At 31.2% G+C, this 23,098-nt stretch overlaps 5 non-coding genes across 5 annotated transcripts; all 5 read right to left on the reverse strand.

The window, feature by feature from the left end:
• Positions 1-4,415: 4,415 nt before the first annotated feature.
• On the reverse strand, positions 4,416-4,721 carry LOC146881732 (signal recognition particle RNA). The gene has a single exon (XR_014986710.1).
• A 2,439-nt stretch (positions 4,722-7,160) lies between these two features.
• LOC146881733 (signal recognition particle RNA) lies at positions 7,161-7,466 on the reverse strand. Its single transcript, XR_014986756.1, has one exon.
• A 2,439-nt stretch (positions 7,467-9,905) lies between these two features.
• LOC146881734 (signal recognition particle RNA) lies at positions 9,906-10,211 on the reverse strand. The gene has a single exon (XR_014986767.1).
• Positions 10,212-12,650: 2,439 nt separating this feature from the next.
• LOC146881735 (signal recognition particle RNA) lies at positions 12,651-12,956 on the reverse strand. Its single transcript, XR_014986775.1, has one exon.
• A 5,183-nt stretch (positions 12,957-18,139) lies between these two features.
• On the reverse strand, positions 18,140-18,223 carry TRNAL-CAA (transfer RNA leucine (anticodon CAA)). Its single transcript has one exon. It is a non-coding gene; the product is annotated as a tRNA-Leu (tRNA).
• Between the last annotated feature and the right edge of the window lie 4,875 nt (positions 18,224-23,098).

The raw sequence follows: 23,098 nt of genomic DNA on the forward strand, positions 1-23,098 counted from the left end.
CAATTGTTCCTGCAGAAACAAAAAGAGATGTTAAGGACATAAATATCACCTTACCTCAATCCTCAATCTCTCAAGTTGGCTCTTCCTCAGCTTGAATAGGCCATTTGTTGATGTACATGGTTTGGACCCTTGAGGGGTTACTTGCGAAGAGGGCTCCGACGATCAAGTCAGCGAGAAAGCTCTCAGAAAGTCAAATCTCTTGATTAAGGGATTAATGAAAGCATACCTTTAATTGTTGGGGTCCACGTGTATTTATAGAGTTATTAATTATGTATGTCCTTCTTGTGGTCTGGGCCATTGCTTGGGCCCTAGATGGGCACGGGCCTAGCCTAGGCCCTGAGTTAATATTTGTTGGTACCATGGGTAATATTCTAAGTTAGGAGTGGTCAACAGATGTCGTTATGTTTTCTGAAGTAGGCGCCTAGGCCGCTATGTGCTTTCGCTTGTCTTGTGTCTCATCTGATAATTTCATTTGCGGGGTTATGTGTATGCGGGCTTGGCCGTGCGGTTTTATTAGTCCGTTTGGGTGCAGTACATATAGGTACATTACATCTAACCCTAATGAAATGGGAGTTTAGCTACTATTACATATATATAACACAAAAGGGGATTAAAATGGTGGAATGGATGAAGGAAGATGAAGCTTTAAAGCCCTAGAATTGACTCTACACGTTTTTTTGCCCGCTATTGCGTTCCCACAATCAAAAGCTTTTTATTTCATCTAACTCTCGACCCTTTAACCACTCAAAAAGTTTCTTCTTGTCGGGTGAGCATAGCCTCTCGCTCGACAAGAGATTGCTTCTGTAAAACGGCTAATTGCCCAAACTCGCTAGGCGAGTGTCTAACTTTCTCACTAGACGAGGGATTCAATGGTTGGTGCTGACACAAGCAGCTTGAAGCAAAGATTTGATAAATCCAAGTGCATGAAGATCTCATGTGATTGATGAAGATTGATGAAGATCCGCTTGAAGATTATGTTTCAATAGTATTAAATATGTAATTGATGTGTTACATGTTATATCATGTTGGTAGGCTATATGACAAAGTTTAGATATCTTGTTAGTCTTAGTGTGTCCTTTTTAATTTGTTAAAATGGGTTTTAAAAGGTTAAAAGGCTTATTGTATATAGTTTCTGATATGAATGTGTCAATACTCAATTTCGTCCGGGTAACTAAATAATTTTTAGTAATAATAATCTTATTTTTTTCTTATTTCCTAGACAAATAATTTAAATATATAATATAACATAACTAAACATTTTTTTTAAATAAAAAAGTAAACGAAATAGAAAAAGATAAGAAAAATATTTTTACAGTGAAAATGAGTTTTTAAAAGATAAACACAAAAAAAAACATAAAAATAATGATTAAGAATAAGAATTAAAGAAAAAGAGTTTTATAATAAAATAATAGTAATGATAAATTTAAAATAGAAAAATAGTTTTTAAATAATAAAAATAGTTTTATAAAATATAATTGAATTTATAAAAAAATGAAAAAAAAGATAATGGTAAAAAAACTATAAAAATATTATTAAAAAAAAATATATTAGGCTAATAAGTATATAAAACAAAGTAATAAAAATAAAAATAAAATAAAAAGATATATATAGTTTTTACTAAAGAAAGAAGTAAAATTGAAATTAGAAAAACTAAGGAAATCTCAAAATAAGTGGTTATATGTTACCGTTACTCAACTACATCCTACTGATACTCCCACAATCTAGATTATCTCCATGTTTCTCTCAACCTCCACACATAGTTAATATCTTAGACAATGCTAAAAGAGGGTCTCAGGATCTCATAGTCTCTAACGTTCGTCCCTCGAGTTATTTTTTCTTTTCTCCACTTCATTAAAGATGGGGTTCACAAAACACATAAAGAGACATTTCTCCTTATTCATTGTCATCTTCTTCCCATGGTCAAAGAAGCTTCCAAGGGTTGTACTCTGCTTCACGAGATAGTCGACATTTTCCTCTTTGCTTCCAAAAAAAAAAGTCAAAAAAACCACAGACTGACATGTGGCATGCTGTTAATAATGTTAGTCATCTCTGTTTGAATAGGACCTAATTGAAGCCATTTTTCAAAAGTTGGGATGCAATTGACACTTTTTTAAAAACGGGTACTAGAATGACACAACTCTACCAAAGTGGGTACCATCCAAGTAATTAAACCAAAATAAACTTTGTATTGTTATAAAATCAAGCTCATAATAGAGAGAAAATGAAAAGGAAGAATAGAGAATGTAGAACAATTATTTTGTGTGTCTTATTACTAATAGAAAGAGTCTTGTTTATAAATACAAAATGTAACCCATAAAGGATACAAATTAAATAATTAATACAAATTTTTAAACCTCATAAAGGGTAATTAATCATATGAGTAACTATAGCAAATCAATCAATCGTATCAATCATATGAGTAAGTGTATCAATCTTATCATTCTATATTTTCAATATAATATTGTTCATTACATATTCTATTTCTCACCCTTATGTAAAGTTACATCATTAAGATGAAGGAATTCAATCTTGTGAACCTATTGCTCAATAGTTCTCCTTGACAAAGACTTTGTGAATAAATCTGCTACATTTTCACATGAACATATCTTTTGGATCTCTATATCACCCTTTTAATTGAACAATGCACTATTATTTTCATATATGGTTGTTGATTCCATTTTTTTTCCAAGGATAGACAACAAATTTGTTGTACATGTTGAATTATAGACCTTAACCAAACACATTAACGATGTACCTCATGTAATGCTAAAATTTTACATGATCTGACGATGTTATTGTGATTATTTGTTTCACAGACAGATATGAAAGTATTGTGCTACCACATGTGAAAAAATATCTTGTTTGTGATCAACTACTATGACAATATGATGATCGAATAAATAACATGTATATGCAAAACCCATTAGATTTAATTTTGAATCATTTGGATAAAATAAGTCCAAAGTCATAATATCCTTAAGGTAACGAAGTATATGTACTCCAATCCAATGTCTTCTTGTAGGTGAAGAACTATAGTACTGCAAAAAAAGAAGTTATTTTGTGGGAGTTATTTTGCGGTGGTTATAAAAAACCCCACAAATAAAAATGATTTAGGATGATTCTGGTGGATTATCATAATGCTCATAATAGTTGGGGTTTTGTATTTTTTCTGAAGAGGTTTATCACCTCTATAAATTATAATACATTTTTCCCTCATTTCTTTCACTCATTCCCATCCAAAACTTTACACTACTAAGACTTTTTCCATAAAATAGAAAACCTAAGCACGTTCTCCCTCAGCCACTCTGTAACTCCCATCTCTAGGCACTACTCTAGCTTCGTCACCCACTCCACACGCCACTTCCACTTTGTCACTCCATCACTTTGTCACTAATGAGTGCATATTTTTACCCTCATTTAAAGTTAAATTTTTGATTTTTAATTGAGTTTTGTTCTTAAAATATTGATTTAATTGAGATTTCTTATAATTGGGTTTATTGAGCATGAGATGTAAGAACATGTTAAAAATACCTTTTTAGTTGCATAAATGTACTTTGAATATTTTGAGGTGTGTTAGTGTAGCTGCAACTAAGTTGAGCTCATGGAGGTATGGAAATAAATTGATAAAAGCTTCATGAAACCTTAAAGATAAATCCAAGAATTGAAAATTATCAAAATCACAAAACTCCAAGACAAATATTGCATGAAGAAGGCAACAAAAAATTGAAAAAGTGAAGAAGAGTTTGGCTAAGCCAAGAAGAGGGAACGAAAAACAAAAATTGGTCCTTGTGATTTTCTCTATCCTTTTCCAAAAGAAAAGGCTTTGATAATTCATAAATATTTATGATAAAATATAATATGGGGAAAATATATCTTTAGATATTTTATTTGATATTTTAAAATAATTATCTTCTCTAAAACATATGATCACTTCAACTATTTACAAGATTGTTAAGTAACCACTAAAATAATGTTTGATGTTGTTTCTTAGTTTGCATCTTTCTTCACAGGTACAATATTACAAATTGCTTTAATATATAGTTTGTTCAACTTCAATATCCATGATTTCATTAAAGAAAAAATGTAGATGGTTCAAGCATAATGTTCATTAATCATTTTTCAAGTTCTAGTAGTCTGTTACTCCTTTTCACAATAAGGTGTAGGTCATCCGGAGTTTGTCAGTATTAGTATAGAAGTGGACTTTAGTATACTTTGTGTATATCATAAACATTAAATAATAGAGTATAAAAAGTTAGTGAACATACCTACGCATCATTGTAGAAGTTATATCGAGCATATTCATATATGTTACTTTGAGAGAATCAACTATAAAAACTTTGAAAGGAAAATTAGATATTAGAGAGAGGTGTTAAGAAATATCTCAAATCTAACGCAATGTTGAATAAAAATTGGAAAAAGGTGATGGTCCAAGCAAGTGAGGTTGCCTAAGTATTTGTTTTGAGGGTGGTTGCAACAACTTGTTATCCCTCCACTGTTGGGAGGTAGAGGTAATCGCTGCTCTGTGAAACCAGCCTCACGCAGTGCCCTCTCGTCTAAGAGAGATGGGACCTATGCCTTCACACAAGTTCCATCACCCAACTCTCAACTTGGAATGGGCAAGCCAACTTTTGGCATCCACAACTCCAACCAGGGAGCCTCAAAGTTGTTCCATCACCTTCGTGCCCCCACTTGGGTTACAAGCTCTTGTTACTTAGCTCGGCGAGAACACAACCTTTTCATCCACTATATAAAGTTTCTTTTCTTTCACATTGCACACAATGTGGGACTTTTACATTACATTGCATAAATGGTAAATTATACCAACCCTTATGAAAAAATATGGTTCAAGTGCACTGACACACATTCACAACCTTGTATCTCTTTACATTTCTTAACAAACCTATGTTACCGTCTTTGTTTCTCTCTTTCCCTCTCATTTCGTACTATCGCTTCTCTTACAAATTGCCATTTTTATTTCTTTTTCTCGTTTTATTTGTAGATGGACAGTTAGGTTGTCAATCAAATATTTTCCAATTATTTTTTTTGTAAAAATAGAATTCTGGAAGATAAATTATAAAATGCAAATATGTGTTTATATCTTATTTTAAGATTAATGAAGGATACTCTTTGTTTACGAACTATTTTTACTTTCTTATAGCTCATTTAAAGAAAAAAAGAACAGGAAAAAAAGGTAGAAGTTAAACCCACCTTCTTGTCAATGAAGAACATAGAGATCACAAAAGAAAAAAAATCAATCCATTGCTTTCTATCTTTCTAAGACATATGATCAATTCAACTATTTACTAGATTGTTAAGTAACAACCAAACTAATGTTTGATGTTGTTTCTTAGTTTGCACCTTTCTGCACAGGTACAATACTACCAATTGCTTTAATATATAGTTTGTTCAACTTCAATATTCATGATTTCATAAAAGAAAGAATGTAGATGGTTCAAGCATAATGTTCATGAATCACTTTTCAAGTTCTAGTAGTCCGTTACTCCTTTTCACAATAAGGTGTAGGTCATCCGGAGTTTGAGCACTCGCTGCTCTTTTAAGATTGTGTGTAGACATCCACCTTATCCAATATTGTTAATGAAGAACCCACGTAGTTGTACACATCGTTCACAATATGAGCTTTCTTGAGAAACCACTACTGCCGGTCTCATAAGAGCTACCACACCGTGATGCAGTAATAATGTCATAAAAAGACAAGACAATCAACAATGAAATTGGTATTCCTTCATCTTAGTGACCCCGCTTAGGTTACAAGGTAGTACTACTTATTTCGATAAATTACATGTGTTTTGATAGAAGTTTACGAAGACAAGGTTATTTCTTGACTTGTCTTATGTGTGTCTCATAAATGCGAAAACCAATAGATGTTAGAAAAGTTTTTATGATCTTTACTTATCTGCTTCTCTTTAATGTGATTCACTTTCCACATGAAATTGTTACATAATTTAATGAAACTTAATTGTGGATAGATGAAAAAAAGTTGCTATAAATAAATTCACATGTCAGGCTCACTCAAATAACTTATCCAAATTGACGTGTTGGAAATTAATATTATTTTTTAAATGGAAAAATGGTATTCGATTTTCTATTAAGTTAGACTTTCACCTTTTTTTTTCTAAATATACAATATACACTTCCTTTTAATTTTAAATAGTGTGATTCTTAAATATTTGTCGTGTCTAAGAAAAAATAGAAAATTTTCATACGGTGCTAAATATATAAAAATCCACTTTGTTCGTGATAAATTTATTTATTTTGTTTTATGTAAACTATTTATTTATTCTTTTATGTTATAATTTGTTTATTTAATGAAAAATAGATAGATTGTTGAAAATTTGCAACACTTATTTTTCAATTGCTAGGTTGCATAATTTTGTTGGTTATAGATGCAAGCCTTATTAAACATCACTACTAATTTATCTTCTTCTACTCTCATAAGTATTTTTTTTTCTTCCTATAGTAGTTTTCAAGTTTAAGTTGTTTGTTTTGTTACATTTGTCTAATTATTGTATGTCATTCGGTGTGTGAGGATTATTCAAAAACTTACCAATTCTCTAATTGGTTGTGGGATTGGTCTTCCAAGAAATAGATCTAGAATAGTGACAAATAACAGTACTGCAGAATTCATAACTCTTAAACCTTTTAATATCATGTCATTGTACAAAATCCATTTTAATTTTTACTAGCATATGTAAAATAAAAAAGACTCATTCAAACATATCAAACCCTATTTCCTTACTTTTGTTTTAATTATTACATCTCAAATTTAAAAGGTTGTTAAATATATAAAAGTGATACATTAATACTCCAAAACAGTGTATAGAATATATAAAAATATAGGTAACTACATCATATTGAAACAATTTGAAGAAAAATAATATTTTGGTTAGAAAAAGAAAGTTTGTCAGTATTAGTATAAAAGTGGACTTTAGTATACTTTATGTATATCATAAACAGACAATAATTGAGAATAAAAAAATTAGTGGACATACCTAAGCATCATTGTAGAAGTTATATCGACCATATTCATATATGTTACTTTGAGAGAATCAACTATAAAAACTTTGAAAGGAAAATTAGATATTAGAGAGAGGTGTTAAGTAATATCTCAAATCTAAAGCAATGTTGAATAAAAATTGGAAAAAGGTGATGGTCCAAGCAAGTGAGGCTGCCTAAGTATTTGTTTTGAGGGTGGTTGCAACAACTTGTTATCCCTCCACTGTTGGGAGGTAAAGGTAATCGTTGCTCTGTGAAACCAGCCTCACGCAGTGCCCTCTTGTCTAAGAGAGATGGGACCTATGCCTTCACACAAGTTCCATCACCCAACTCTCAACTTGGAATGGGCAAGCCAACTTTTGGCATCCACAACTCCAACCAGGGAGCCTCAAAGTTGTTCCATCACCTTCGTGCCCCCACTTGGGTTACAAGCTCTTGTTACTTAGCTCGGCGAGAACACAACCTTTTCATCCACTATATAAAGTTTCTTTTCTTTCACATTGCACACAATGTGGGACTTTTACATTACATTGCATAAATGTTAAATTAGACCAACCCTTATGAAAAAATATTGTTCAAATGCACTCACACACATTCACAACCTTGTATCTCTTTACATTTCTTAACAAACCTATGTTATCGTCTTTGTTTCTCTCTTTCCCTCTCATTTCGTACTATCGCTTCTCTTACAAATTGCCATTTTTCTTTCTTTTTCTCGTTTTATTTGTAGATGGACAGTTAGGTTGTCAATCAAATATTTTCCAATTATTTTTTTTGTAAAAATAGAATTCTGGAAGATAAATTATAAAATGCAAATATGTGTTTATATCTTATTTTAAGATTAATGAAGGATACTCTTTGTTTACGAACTATTTTTACTTTCTTATAGCTCATTTAAAGAAAAAAAGAACAGGAAAAAAAGGTGGAAGTTAAACCCACCTTCTTGTCAATGAAGAACATAGAGATCACAAAAGAAAAAAAATCAATCCATTGCTTTCTATCTTTCTAAGACATATGATCAATTCAACTATTTACTAGATTGTTAAGTAACAACCAAACTAATGTTTGATGTTGTTTCTTAGTTTGCACCTTTCTGCACAGGTACAATACTACCAATTGCTTTAATATATAGTTTGTTCAACTTCAATATTCATGATTTCATAAAAGAAAGAATGTAGATGGTTCAAGCATAATGTTCATGAATCACTTTTCAAGTTCTAGTAGTCCGTTACTCCTTTTCACAATAAGGTGTAGGTCATCCGGAGTTTGAGCACTCGCTGCTCTTTTAAGATTGTGTGTAGACATCCACCTTATCCAATATTGTTAATGAAGAACCCACGTAGTTGTACACATCGTTCACAATATAAGCTTTCTTGAGAAACCACTACTGTCGGTCTCATAAGAGCTACCACACCGTGATGCAGTAATAATGTCATAAAAAGACAAGACAATCAACAATGAAGTTGGTATTCCGTCATCTTAGTGACCCCGCTTAGGTTACAAGGTAGTACTACTTATTTCGATAAATTACATGTGTTTTGATAGAAGTTTACGAAGACAAGGTTATTTCTTGACTTGTCTTATGTGTGTCTCATAAATGCGAAAACCAATAGATGTTAGAAAAGTTTTTATGATCTTTACTTATCTGCTTCTCTTTAATGTGATTCACTTTCCACATGAAATTGTTACATAATTTAATGAAACTTAATTGTGGATAGATGAAAAAAAGTTGCTATAAATAAATTCACATGTCAGGCTCACTCAAATAACTTATCCAAATTGACGTGTTGGAAATTAATATTATTTTTTAAATGGAAAAATGGTATTCGATTTTCTATTAAGTTAGACTTTCACCTTTTTTTTTCTAAATATACAATATACACTTCCTTTTAATTTTAAATAGTGTGATTCTTAAATATTTGTCGTGTCTAAGAAAAAATAGAAAATTTTCATACGGTGCTAAATATATAAAAATCCACTTTGTTCGTGATAAATTTATTTATTTTGTTTTATGTAAACTATTTATTTATTCTTTTATGTTATAATTTGTTTATTTAATGAAAAATAGATAGATTGTTGAAAATTTGCAACACTTATTTTTCAATTGCTAGGTTGCATAATTTTGTTGGTTATAGATGCAAGCCTTATTAAACATCACTACTAATTTATCTTCTTCTACTCTCATAAGTATTTTTTTTTCTTCTTATAGTAGTTTTCAAGTTTAAGTTGTTTGTTTTGTTACATTTGTCTAATTATTGTATGTCATTCGGTGTGTGAGGATTATTCAAAAACTTACCAATTCTCTAATTGGTTGTGGGATTGGTCTTCCAAGAAATAGATCTAGAATAGTGACAAATAACAGTACTGCAGAATTCATAACTCTTAAACCTTTTAATATCATGTCATTGTACAAAATCCATTTTAATTTTTACTAGCATATGTAAAATAAAAAAGACTCATTCAAACATATCAAACCCTATTTCCTTACTTTTGTTTTAATTATTACATCTCAAATTTAAAAGGTTGTTAAATATATAAAAGTGATACATTAATACTCCAAAACAGTGTATAGAATATATAAAAATATAGGTAACTACATCATATTGAAACAATTTGAAGAAAAATAATATTTTGGTTAGAAAAAGAAAGTTTGTCAGTATTAGTATAAAAGTGGACTTTAGTATACTTTATGTATATCATAAACAGACAATAATTGAGAATAAAAAAATTAGTGGACATACCTAAGCATCATTGTAGAAGTTATATCGACCATATTCATATATGTTACTTTGAGAGAATCAACTATAAAAACTTTGAAAGGAAAATTAGATATTAGAGAGAGGTGTTAAGTAATATCTCAAATCTAAAGCAATGTTGAATAAAAATTGGAAAAAGGTGATGGTCCAAGCAAGTGAGGCTGCCTAAGTATTTGTTTTGAGGGTGGTTGCAACAACTTGTTATCCCTCCACTGTTGGGAGGTAAAGGTAATCGTTGCTCTGTGAAACCAGCCTCACGCAGTGCCCTCTTGTCTAAGAGAGATGGGACCTATGCCTTCACACAAGTTCCATCACCCAACTCTCAACTTGGAATGGGCAAGCCAACTTTTGGCATCCACAACTCCAACCAGGGAGCCTCAAAGTTGTTCCATCACCTTCGTGCCCCCACTTGGGTTACAAGCTCTTGTTACTTAGCTCGGCGAGAACACAACCTTTTCATCCACTATATAAAGTTTCTTTTCTTTCACATTGCACACAATGTGGGACTTTTACATTACATTGCATAAATGTTAAATTAGACCAACCCTTATGAAAAAATATTGTTCAAATGCACTCACACACATTCACAACCTTGTATCTCTTTACATTTCTTAACAAACCTATGTTATCGTCTTTGTTTCTCTCTTTCCCTCTCATTTCGTACTATCGCTTCTCTTACAAATTGCCATTTTTCTTTCTTTTTCTCGTTTTATTTGTAGATGGACAGTTAGGTTGTCAATCAAATATTTTCCAATTATTTTTTTTGTAAAAATAGAATTCTGGAAGATAAATTATAAAATGCAAATATGTGTTTATATCTTATTTTAAGATTAATGAAGGATACTCTTTGTTTACGAACTATTTTTACTTTCTTATAGCTCATTTAAAGAAAAAAAGAACAGGAAAAAAAGGTAGAAGTTAAACCCACCTTCTTGTCAATGAAGAACATAGAGATCACAAAAGAAAAAAAATCAATCCATTGCTTTCTATCTTTCTAAGACATATGATCAATTCAACTATTTACTAGATTGTTAAGTAACAACCAAACTAATGTTTGATGTTGTTTCTTAGTTTGCACCTTTCTGCACAGGTACAATACTACCAATTGCTTTAATATATAGTTTGTTCAACTTCAATATTCATGATTTCATAAAAGAAAGAATGTAGATGGTTCAAGCATAATGTTCATGAATCACTTTTCAAGTTCTAGTAGTCCGTTACTCCTTTTCACAATAAGGTGTAGGTCATCCGGAGTTTGAGCACTCGCTGCTCTTTTAAGATTGTGTGTAGACATCCACCTTATCCAATATTGTTAATGAAGAACCCACGTAGTTGTACACATCGTTCACAATATGAGCTTTCTTGAGAAACCACTACTGTCGGTCTCATAAGAGCTACCACACCGTGATGCAGTAATAATGTCATAAAAAGACAAGACAATCAACAATGAAGTTGGTATTCCGTCATCTTAGTGACCCCGCTTAGGTTACAAGGTAGTACTACTTATTTCGATAAATTACATGTGTTTTGATAGAAGTTTACGAAGACAAGGTTATTTCTTGACTTGTCTTATGTGTGTCTCATAAATGCGAAAACCAATAGATGTTAGAAAAGTTTTTATGATCTTTACTTATCTGCTTCTCTTTAATGTGATTCACTTTCCACATGAAATTGTTACATAATTTAATGAAACTTAATTGTGGATAGATGAAAAAAAGTTGCTATAAATAAATTCACATGTCAGGCTCACTCAAATAACTTATCCAAATTGACGTGTTGGAAATTAATATTATTTTTTAAATGGAAAAATGGTATTCGATTTTCTATTAAGTTAGACTTTCACCTTTTTTTTTCTAAATATACAATATACACTTCCTTTTAATTTTAAATAGTGTGATTCTTAAATATTTGTCGTGTCTAAGAAAAAATAGAAAATTTTCATACGGTGCTAAATATATAAAAATCCACTTTGTTCGTGATAAATTTATTTATTTTGTTTTATGTAAACTATTTATTTATTCTTTTATGTTATAATTTGTTTATTTAATGAAAAATAGATAGATTGTTGAAAATTTGCAACACTTATTTTTCAATTGCTAGGTTGCATAATTTTGTTGGTTATAGATGCAAGCCTTATTAAACATCACTACTAATTTATCTTCTTCTACTCTCATAAGTATTTTTTTTTCTTCCTATAGTAGTTTTCAAGTTTAAGTTGTTTGTTTTGTTACATTTGTCTAATTATTGTATGTCATTCGGTGTGTGAGGATTATTCAAAAACTTACCAATTCTCTAATTGGTTGTGGGATTGGTCTTCCAAGAAATAGATCTAGAATAGTGACAAATAACAGTACTGCAGAATTCATAACTCTTAAACCTTTTAATATCATGTCATTGTACAAAATCCATTTTAATTTTTACTAGCATATGTAAAATAAAAAAGACTCATTCAAACATATCAAACCCTATTTCCTTACTTTTGTTTTAATTATTACATCTCAAATTTAAAAGGTTGTTAAATATATAAAAGTGATACATTAATACTCCAAAACAGTGTATAGAATATATAAAAATATAGGTAACTACATCATATTGAAACAATTTGAAGAAAAATAATATTTTGGTTAGAAAAAGAAAGTTTGTCAGTATTAGTATAAAAGTGGACTTTAGTATACTTTATGTATATCATAAACAGACAATAATTGAGAATAAAAAAATTAGTGGACATACCTAAGCATCATTGTAGAAGTTATATCGACCATATTCATATATGTTACTTTGAGAGAATCAACTATAAAAACTTTGAAAGGAAAATTAGATATTAGAGAGAGGTGTTAAGTAATATCTCAAATCTAAAGCAATGTTGAATAAAAATTGGAAAAAGGTGATGGTCCAAGCAAGTGAGGCTGCCTAAGTATTTGTTTTGAGGGTGGTTGCAACAACTTGTTATCCCTCCACTGTTGGGAGGTAAAGGTAATCGTTGCTCTGTGAAACCAGCCTCACGCAGTGCCCTCTTGTCTAAGAGAGATGGGACCTATGCCTTCACACAAGTTCCATCACCCAACTCTCAACTTGGAATGGGCAAGCCAACTTTTGGCATCCACAACTCCAACCAGGGAGCCTCAAAGTTGTTCCATCACCTTCGTGCCCCCACTTGGGTTACAAGCTCTTGTTACTTAGCTCGGCGAGAACACAACCTTTTCATCCACTATATAAAGTTTCTTTTCTTTCACATTCCACACAATGTGGGAGTTTTACATTACATTGCATAAATGGTAAATTATACCAACCCTTATGAAAAAATATGGTTCAAATGCACTAACACACATTCACAACCTTGTATCTCTTTACATTTCTTAACAAACCTATGTTACCGTCTTTGTTTCTCTCTTTCCCTCTCATTTCGTACTATCGCTTCTCTTACAAATTGCCATTTTTATTTCTTTTTCTCGTTTTATTTGTAGATGGACAGTTAGGTTGTCGATCAAATATTTTCCAATTATTTTTTTGTAAAAATAGAATTCTGGAAGATAAATCATAAAATGCAAATATGTGTTTATATCTTATTTTAAGATTAATGAAGGATACTCTTTGTTTACGAACTATTTTTACTTTCTTGTAGCTCATTTAAAGAAAAAAAGAAAAGGAAAAAAGGTAGAAGTTAAACCCACCTTCTTGTCAATGAAGAACATAGAGATCACAAAAGAAAAAAAAAATCAATCCATTGCTTTCTATCTTTCTAAGACATATGATCAATTCAACTATTTACTAGATTGTTAAGTAACAACCAAAATAATGTTTGATGTTGTTTCTTAGTTTGCATCTTTCTGCACAGGTACAATACTACAAATTGCTTTAATATATAGTTTGTTCAACTTCCATATTGATGATTTCATAAAAGAAAGAATGTAGATGGTTCAAGCATAATGTTCATGAATCACTTTTCAAGTTCTAGTAGTCCGTTACTCCTTTTCACAATAAGGTGTAGGTCATCCGGAGTTAAAGCACCCGCTGCTCTTTTAAGATTGTGTGTAGACATCCACCTTATCCAATATTGTTAATGAAGAACCCACGTAGTTGTACACATCGTTCACAATATGAGATTTCTTGAGAAACCACTACTGTCGGTCTCATAAGAGCTACCACACCGTGATGCAGTAATAATGTCATAAAAAGACAAGACAATCAACAATGAAGTTGGTATTCCGTCATCTTAATGACCCCGCTTAGGTTACAAGGTAGTACTACTTATTTCGGTAAATTACATGTGTTTTGATAGAAGTTTACGAAGACAAGGTTATTTCTTGACTTGTCTTATGTGTGTCTCATAAATGGAAAACCAATAGATGTAAGAAAAGTTTTTATGATCTTTACTTATCTGCTTCTCTTTAATGTGATTCACTTTCCACATGAAATTGTTACATAATTTAATGAAACTTAATTGTGGATAGATGAAAAAAAATTGCTATAAATAAATTCACATGTCAGGCTCGATTGGTGCTAGCAACAAGGCACCCCTCCGTGGTGGCCATCGGCACCGTGTACTCGAACCCGTCCAGCAGCAACGGCCCCGCCACCCCCACAGGAATCTGCACGTATCCCACCGGCAAATCCGCCAGCACGCTGTCCAACACCCTCCCCGCCTCCATCACCACCATTAAAGCCTCGTTCTTTCCCTCACTATTGTGTTCCTCGTCACCACCGCCGCCACCATGACCCGTGTCCGTGACCACCACAATGCCCACCATTGTGTCCTCCGAAGGATCCGCCGACAGAAGCTCCTATTGTGGAGCACAGAGGGAAAAAGTGATCCGCGCGGCGGCGCGGGATGCGGACGGTGAAGGAGGAAGAAAGGGAAAGTGAAGGAAGGGCTCGTGCTCGCGGAGAGAGAGAGAGTGGAATTAGATAGGCGCTGGCGCGGGGAGGAAGAAGGGTTCGCGAATTTCGAACCCTAAATAAACCCTATGGCTTCGGTTGTTAGAGGAACTGAAGCCATTGACCCCCTTTTGGCACCGGGTCTCCTTGGACCGAGGCCTATACCCCTGACTTCCAGCCACTTTTTGGCTTCGGGTCCTACTAGACCGAGGCCTATACCCCTCTTTGGCACCCGTTTTAAGCGAACCGGGGCCTATACCCCTTTTTGGCTTCGGGTATTTGGAGAACCGAGGCCTAAAACTTGGCTCTAATTGCAAAAATACCACCGCACCATTATATGCTTCGGTTTTTGGCCAACTGAGGCATATAAGGCGAGGTAAAATGGGAATTTTGCACTAGTGGTACCGGAGGAGATACCACTTTTCTTCAAGTGAGAAGCAGGCTACCACCATAGGCACCACTCTGAGTCTAATATTACAAGTGCCACCACCTTTTACACTCCTGTTTGTATTACAAGCTATCACGACCTAGCTTGGCAATCCCTCTTGTAAGTCAAAGGCTTATAAGCCCTCTATCTTCCGTTAACTCTTCAATGTGGGACTTCAAAAAGAAAGAAGAGGTATGCAGTGGCGGATCTTGACCAAGAGTATAACACTTTAAAAAATGACTCTTCTATAAACAATTGGATCGTTAGATTGGATTATTAGTATAATGCTTTAAATACTTTAGAAGATGTGAAGAAATATAATTTAACTTGTTTTCATTTTCACGTGTAGCTTCCCTTTTACTACTTCTACAAAATAAATTCATTATTTTATTCTTCATCTATATGCTTTTTTTTTAAATATATTAAAAACTAATTTATCATAATCTAATAAAATATTGAGTGACATAAGTATTAGAAGAAAAATATATTATAATCAAGTCACAATTAAAAATCGGTTATAAAAAAACACATAATACATGATTTTTTTCTTCTATAATCATAAAAGGCTCATGAGATAAAAAATAATTTTAATAACTATTAAAGTAATATTTCATCATTAAGTAAGACAAGAGGGAGTTACATTTTGTTTCTTCGAGAAATGAAGGAAACAGATGAGAAATGAGAGCAAACATAATGAGTATGTGTCTAACTTCATTTTTCTTAAAAAAAAACATATGATAGTGAGAGATGAGTACAATTTTGTTAAAATTTTAAAAGGCAATGACAGAAGAAAATAAAAAATATTTTAATAAATGTTTGATTTAATTACTCTTTTGGTTACGGTTTTCAAAAATGTAAGTTGATCTTCCAATTCTTTTAGTTTCAATTTAGTGACAATTTGATATTTTTAGACGAAAACAGATACTAGAAGACTAATTAAACCTAAATATATTTTTTTTATTTTTTATTATTTATTAACATTAACTATTGTATTTTATAAAATAAATAAAGAGACACAATTTAATTATCATCAATTTCTAAAATATACTATTTATAATTTTAAAAATTTCAAAATTTTTAAAAATTAAAAAAATGGATATATAATTTTGAAAAAAATCAAAAATATTTGGGGGGGCCTAGGCCCATCCCTGCTTCTATGAGGCTCCACCTATGGAGGTATGGTACTTGGCTACGTTTTCGATTTGAGTGTTTTGAGATGTTGGAGAAACAACCATTAAAGCAGGGACAAATCATTCACAGGGCAGGGAGGGGCCATGCCACCCCCCCCAAATATTTTTTATTTTTTTTTAAATTATATGTATGTTTTTGAAATTTTTTAAAATTATATTTATATTTTTGAAATTATTTTAAATTCTATATATTTTTAAAAATTATATGTAGTATATTTTAGAAATTAATGGAAATTAAATTGTGTGACTTTTTATTTTTTTTATAAAACACAACCTTTAAATCTTAACAAAGTTGGTCATGTAGTGTTTTTTAGTCTCAATTTGGTTTCGATTTTTGAAAAAGTTGATGCAATTTGGTTATTTTCATTAAATTTTTTGAAGCGAATCAAAAGAGTTTTGATACACTTGGGTTATGTTAATTGCACCAACAAAACAAAACATCCTTATTAATCGTTTCAATTTTCAACAAATTGAGACTAAGAAAACATTAGACAACCAACTAGACATTTTTGGACAATAAAGAAACAAAAAATATCATTAAACCAAATATTTATTAAGATATTTTTTATTTCTTTCTCATTGTCTTTCTAATTTTTCACAAATTGTATCATCTCTCATTCTCATATGTTTTCTTTTTTCTTTTTGAAGAAAAAAAAATTAGACACACTCATTTTTTTTTTGATTTCTCATTTGTTTCTTTCTTTCTTAAAAAAAGAAGGTAACTCTCTATCGTCTTCCCTGATAATAAAATATTAGTTGAAGAGTTATTAACATGATTTTTTTTATCTTACAAGCCTTTTGCAAATTCATTTTTTTATGAATATATAAGATAAAATTTGTATTCTAATATTATTTTGAAAAAAAAATATTTATATAGATGGAAAATAAAATAATAGATTTATTTATTTTTAAATGATTTAAGGAAAGCTATTCATGAAGATAAAAACAGATACATTCCACTTCTTCATATATTTTAAAATATTATACTAATAATCTAATCTAATGATCCAATTGTTTAGTTTAAAGAATTATTTTTGAAACATTATACTAATAATCTAGTTTAATTATAAAAAAATTATATTATTTTGGACCTTCCAAAAGTTTTGACAAGTTTCTGTTCTCTGTTATGGAGGATCGTGAGATTAGATATATTTGAAGGAAATTCAAGATATGGAAAACTAAATATAAGTACGATTCTAACCTTTTGTTAGTTTTGATTCATTATTGTCTTTCCTTTTGATTTCTTATCCTCTACTTATACAGATTTTAGTAAAATTAACTTGGAAAGAAATCATTTCTTATTTGAGAAAGATATTTTTAAAAGAATGCTTCTATTTTTCATTTGTCAAATAGGTTCATTGGCCAAATGACAAAACTTATCAAAAGATTTATCTAACAAAGTGTTAAAGTTCTTCACAAATGTTTTTAATAAAAACACTGTCAACAAGTTCTTTTGGATAAAAGAAATTCTCTATGAAAAAGGGGCTTGTGCTTCTCAACTAAGGTGAATCATTGTAAAATGTTTTCCTGTAATTTATTCTCATATGTTAAATTAAAATTAAAATATTATTCTAAATAGTTTAAAATTGAATAAGTGCAAATATTATAAAAAATATATACACAAAAAACATATTATTAAATATATCTTCATGATAATGCTAAATGTAAAGGATATTTCTTCACGTTGGACATGAGGAATGTAATCTTCACACTGTGGTGAAGTAAAAAACCTTTATTAATTAAGTTCCTAAATTTCCAAAAATCAAATTAAGTTCCTAAGCTCGATCAATTGTGGTCATTCATTCTCTTATCTTTCTGCACTAATAATATAAATGTAAATTAAAAAATATAAAACGGTAAAGAAAATATTGTTAAAATGTCAGAAGTGGGATTTGAATCCACGTCCTCTTTCAAAGACCAAAACTTGAGTCTAGCGCCTTAGACCACTCGGCCATCCTGACACAAATGCAAGTCTCAAGCCTAGCTTGTATATACTATATTTATATATTTAATAAAGCTATATAAAAAAGTACGTGTAATTAACCCTTAACCCTAAAAGGAATATGCATTCAAATAGAAAAATTCCTCTCATGCTTTAACTGTTCGTATGATGTGTTTTCTTCACATATCGGACATGCTCTATGACATCTCACACTATAACTTGACAATTTTCCATATGTAGGAAAATTATTGATTGTACAAAATAATATGGCATGCATTTGGAAAGGTACATTAGCAAACCCATCAAAAAATTCAACCCCATTATCCCATAACTTCATGTCCTTAATCAATGGACTCGATATCATCATAGATAACATTGTGTACTTTATCTTCATACATAAACTTGGAGGCAAGTTATAAATCACTAACAAAACGGGTCATGAACTATGATTGGTACTTAAATTCCCATAAGGATTCGTTCCATCTGAAGCTAGTCCAAGTCTCAAATTTCTTGATTCATTTTTGAATGTAGGAAATTCTTTATCAATGTTCTTCCATTGCACATAATCTGCAAGATGACGAACTAGTCCATCACATTTTCGCTCATCAGCATGTCATCTAAGGTTTCTAGCATCATTTGGATTCGTAAACATACATTTAAACCTTGGAATTATTGGTAGATACCAAACTGCCTTCGAAGGAGGGTCGTGCTTTGTGACCTCATCACTATTCTCTTTGTCACTATCTTTGTATTTTCTATATAAAATACAACCATTAAGACATGCATGAATCTTTTCATATTCCATATCCATTGGACAAAGTATCTTTTTTGCCTCATACATTAGATCAGGTAGTGTATTACTTTCAGGAAGCATTTCTTTCAACAACTGAAGCAATTCTGTGAAGCTTTTATCATTCCATCCATTTAATACCTTCAAATTTATCAACCTTAACACTGATGATAACCGTGTGAAGTTAGGTGAACCAGCGTACAACGGGGTCTCTGCATTTGTAGTCATATTTTCATACACAGCTTTAGCAAATGTTTGTACTCCAACATCATGAATCATTTCCTTTAATCTATTCTCCATTGTCGAGTCCACAAATTCATGTGTTTCAGCCACAGTTGGTGTAAGATTCGCTAAATTTAATTAAATAAATAAATAATTAATTAATAAATGTGGGTAGGAGGAGCCTTTATAACATTAAATGTTAATTAATGTGATGTAGAAAAGTATTAGCTAAAATGGTTGAAAGTACTTGGTTATGTGAGAGGACTTGGGTTCAAGTCCTATGTGTGCCATATATGTGATATTTACTTGATTATTATTTTAATAATATGATGGATCATGATGAGTGATAATATAATCCTAGAATCTTAAGAGTGAAACTTTGGTAGTGATTGAGGCAAAGGAACTGAATTGGGAGAGAGCAAAAAGGGAGGCCATTGGCGATAAAAGAAACTCTCAAAAGTCCAATTTTAAGCAATGGAAAAAAGGTTAGGGGAGCTGAACCACATTCTATTTATGTTTTATGTGTAACTGTATGAATTATAGCATGTATATGTATGATCATTCCTCTTTTGCATTGAAATTCGTTTTTCTAAAATTTTTCCAAAAATCGCCTGGCGGGATATGAACTGCCGTCAGGCGACTCATATATTTTGTGTGGTTTTTTGGGTTCCTGCTAAGGAACCGCCTGACGGTAAGCAACGTGCCGCCAAGCGACACAAGCCTAATCCACCCAGTTTATAGGTTTTTTCATGAACTACCTGGCGATGATGAATACCCGCCAAGCGATCTGAGGATAGTGACTCAATTTTGTAGTTTTACTGGTTATGGAATGATTTTGATGGGGAAAAAGGGATATTCTAACTATTGGTGAATGATTAGATGCCAGGTATCGTCGAATTTCATGTGATTGGGGGTTAAATTGAAAGGAAATTGTAGGAACATCGGTTTAGGGTTTAAGAAATTGGGGGTTTTCAAGTTGATAAGGATTAAGGTGCGAATTGAAGTTGGGTACCTGTAGGCACTCTTCCGAATTGATATTTCCTAGCGTGGGATGTACAATTGACTGTTAAATTATGAAAATCATTAGAGGAACGCGTTTTGGAAATGTTGGGGAGTGAAAAATTGTCGCCAGGCGACATGCGTGGACCAGCAAAAGCGAGGAGTGGCTCTTAGGAGATGATCGAGATTAGTAAATCTCTGACTTTGGGCGTAGTTGATAGAGTAATTCGATGAACAGTGAGTATGGAACGTAGGGTTGGCAAAGTGATGTTTTAACGAATTTTTGGATAATGGGTGGTGATTTGCACTGGAATTGTGTTAGATGTGGTCGACGCTGAAAATTTGTACCCTTGCTAGCATGTGTACGATCGGAAAGATGAACCTAACATAGAACAAAATGGAGGAGTGTCCAAGGTGGGCTTTATAGCGCTGGAATTTCTGGAGTTTCCCAGAATCCTAAGCACCGCCTGGCGGTAATGGTTTAGTCGCCAGGTGCAAGCACAGAGAAGGGGAAATTGTGTGGCTGTGAGGTGTACTGGAGGGGTTTTGTTGCTGAGTCTTGATTTTGGGGGAGGAGTAGATTTGTGAGGAGAACAAAGTTGGGTGCAGTAGAGGGATGTGAAAACTTGGTGGTGATATGTGGAAATTGGAGTATGACATTTGGAGAGTTGAAGTGGAGAGGACATATATCTTAGGTACAACAAGGGCTACAGCTGGAGCGACAGTGGGGTGTTGTACAACTCGCATGGAGACAGTAATGGGGATAGGAGAAAACACAGAATAGTATGATTAATTGAGATAAGCCAAAGTGGATAAATTGTAATATATTAGTACTAAACAAAGATTGGTAAACAAAGGAAATCTGATATAAGCTTAGCTATATGACAAGATGATGAAGTTAGAACAGGTGCGTAAGACTATCAATGATTTATTGGATTAGTAAGATTGTACTTAAGACATTATAATTAGTTGAAATTTCGGTTTGGAGATCTTATATGGTATTGAGACTTTTGGTTAGATGACTTGTTGTAAGTGAAGTTGATTAGTTGGGAAGGTTCACTATTAGTTGTACACTAACTTAGAATGCAAACTGTTAGAGAGCCAAACTAGAAAGGGGAAAAATCATTTAAGTGAGATTGTTGATATATATATACTAGAATTATGACTCGTGCAACGCACAGGGTATTTTTTAGATGAATGAATTTTGTTTTTTTATAGTAAATGGAAAAAAATTAAGAAATTAAAAATAAATATTAATAGTAATGATAAATAAGTTTAAAATAGGTGATATTAATTTTATCATGTTTATAAATGAATGCATAAAATTCTGAACATTCAGGATCATAACAATATTAATTGTAGTAATTATTGTTTTGTCTAATATAAAGTTTTAACTTTTTGAACATTTATAATATGTATACAAAACTTCTGATAGATTTCATGGGTTAGAAGACCATTATAGTCTGCAATATAAAATTGATATAACTTTATTAAATTTAAAGTTTGACCAAAAAAGCAAAAGAATGCAATACAATAATTGACAAATAACCAAAATAGTATAAGATTAATTTGTATACCTCTTATCAAATATTTTTAAATATTTATTTGTAAACCACATTTGTAGTTGTAGCGGTTAGTTACATTTCCATTTTCATCCATAATTAGTATTTTCAATCCAATCTTCTTTATTATTTCACTGTAGAATCTGTTACATATAGTTGTCCATGAATGAATATGGAGCGAGGAAGATAAAGTCCAACTTTAGAGAGGGTTTATAACTAATTAAATTAAATATTCACAATACATCACACAAATTCATTTCTTAATTAAATTAAATATTAATATAACTAAAATTCATTTCTCAATAAAAAAATAATATAATTAAAATCCAACTACAATACATCACACAAATTTTCAATTAAAATTTAATACAATCATAATTTCGTAATTTTGCAACCACAATTTTGTATAGAACCAAAACATAATAACATTTAGTATTTATTAATTATAACGTTAGTATTTATTACTTTTCGTATTTATTAATTATAATGTTAGTATTTATTATTTCTTGTATATATAAATTTATATTAATGTTATTCATGATGGATAAGAAATTGCTTCTTTTGATTTATTTTCCCTCTTTTATTTTATTTTAATTCTTTTCATATTTTTATATTTTATATATTAATGCTATTCGTTAAGACTGGTAAAAGATTATTTCTTTTGATTTATTTTCCCTCTTTTATTTTATTTTAATTCTTTTCATATTTCCATACTTATTATTAAAAAAAACAAATATAAATAATTTCAAAATTATATATTAATATTTCGTGTTTGAAACAAAATATTATATTTTAAAAGTGCACAATATAAAATAAAGTACTAAAAAATTAAATTAAATATTAAATTATGTAATTAAATATTAATGAGAGAGCTTAAATACCTTCTTTTTTCACCAAAATCAGTATTAAAATAAAATCATTAATTATTCTACAAACTTGAAAGAAACTACAACTATAAAAGAAAAACCTAAAATTTATCATATCATAAAAAAAATCAGCAAAAAGTAAAGATATGAGGTTGTCATCCCTCTGAATTCTACATACTACATAGTCCTTATCATTAGACTTACTAAAACCACTACATTATCATCAACTAATATGGAAACATAGTACAGAGGATTCAATCTCTCGAATTCTGATGATAATAGAAACTTTTACAATCAAAGAAACTTTCCTTACCACTGTTAAGTTTGGCTCGTATCACACTACATTTCTTATTGAGCTCTAAATTCACGTGGACTATAATACTCTCCTTTTGCTTTGTCGCTCTGAATTCACCTAGACTATAATGTTCTCCTTTTACTTGGTCCTCTTCTTTGTA

This window comes from Vigna unguiculata, chromosome 11, assembly GCF_037176805.1.
Source record: "Vigna unguiculata cultivar grain cowpea cultivar isolate G323 ecotype 2 chromosome 11, ASM3717680v1, whole genome shotgun sequence".
NCBI classification, from domain to species: Eukaryota; Viridiplantae; Streptophyta; class Magnoliopsida; order Fabales; family Fabaceae; genus Vigna; species Vigna unguiculata.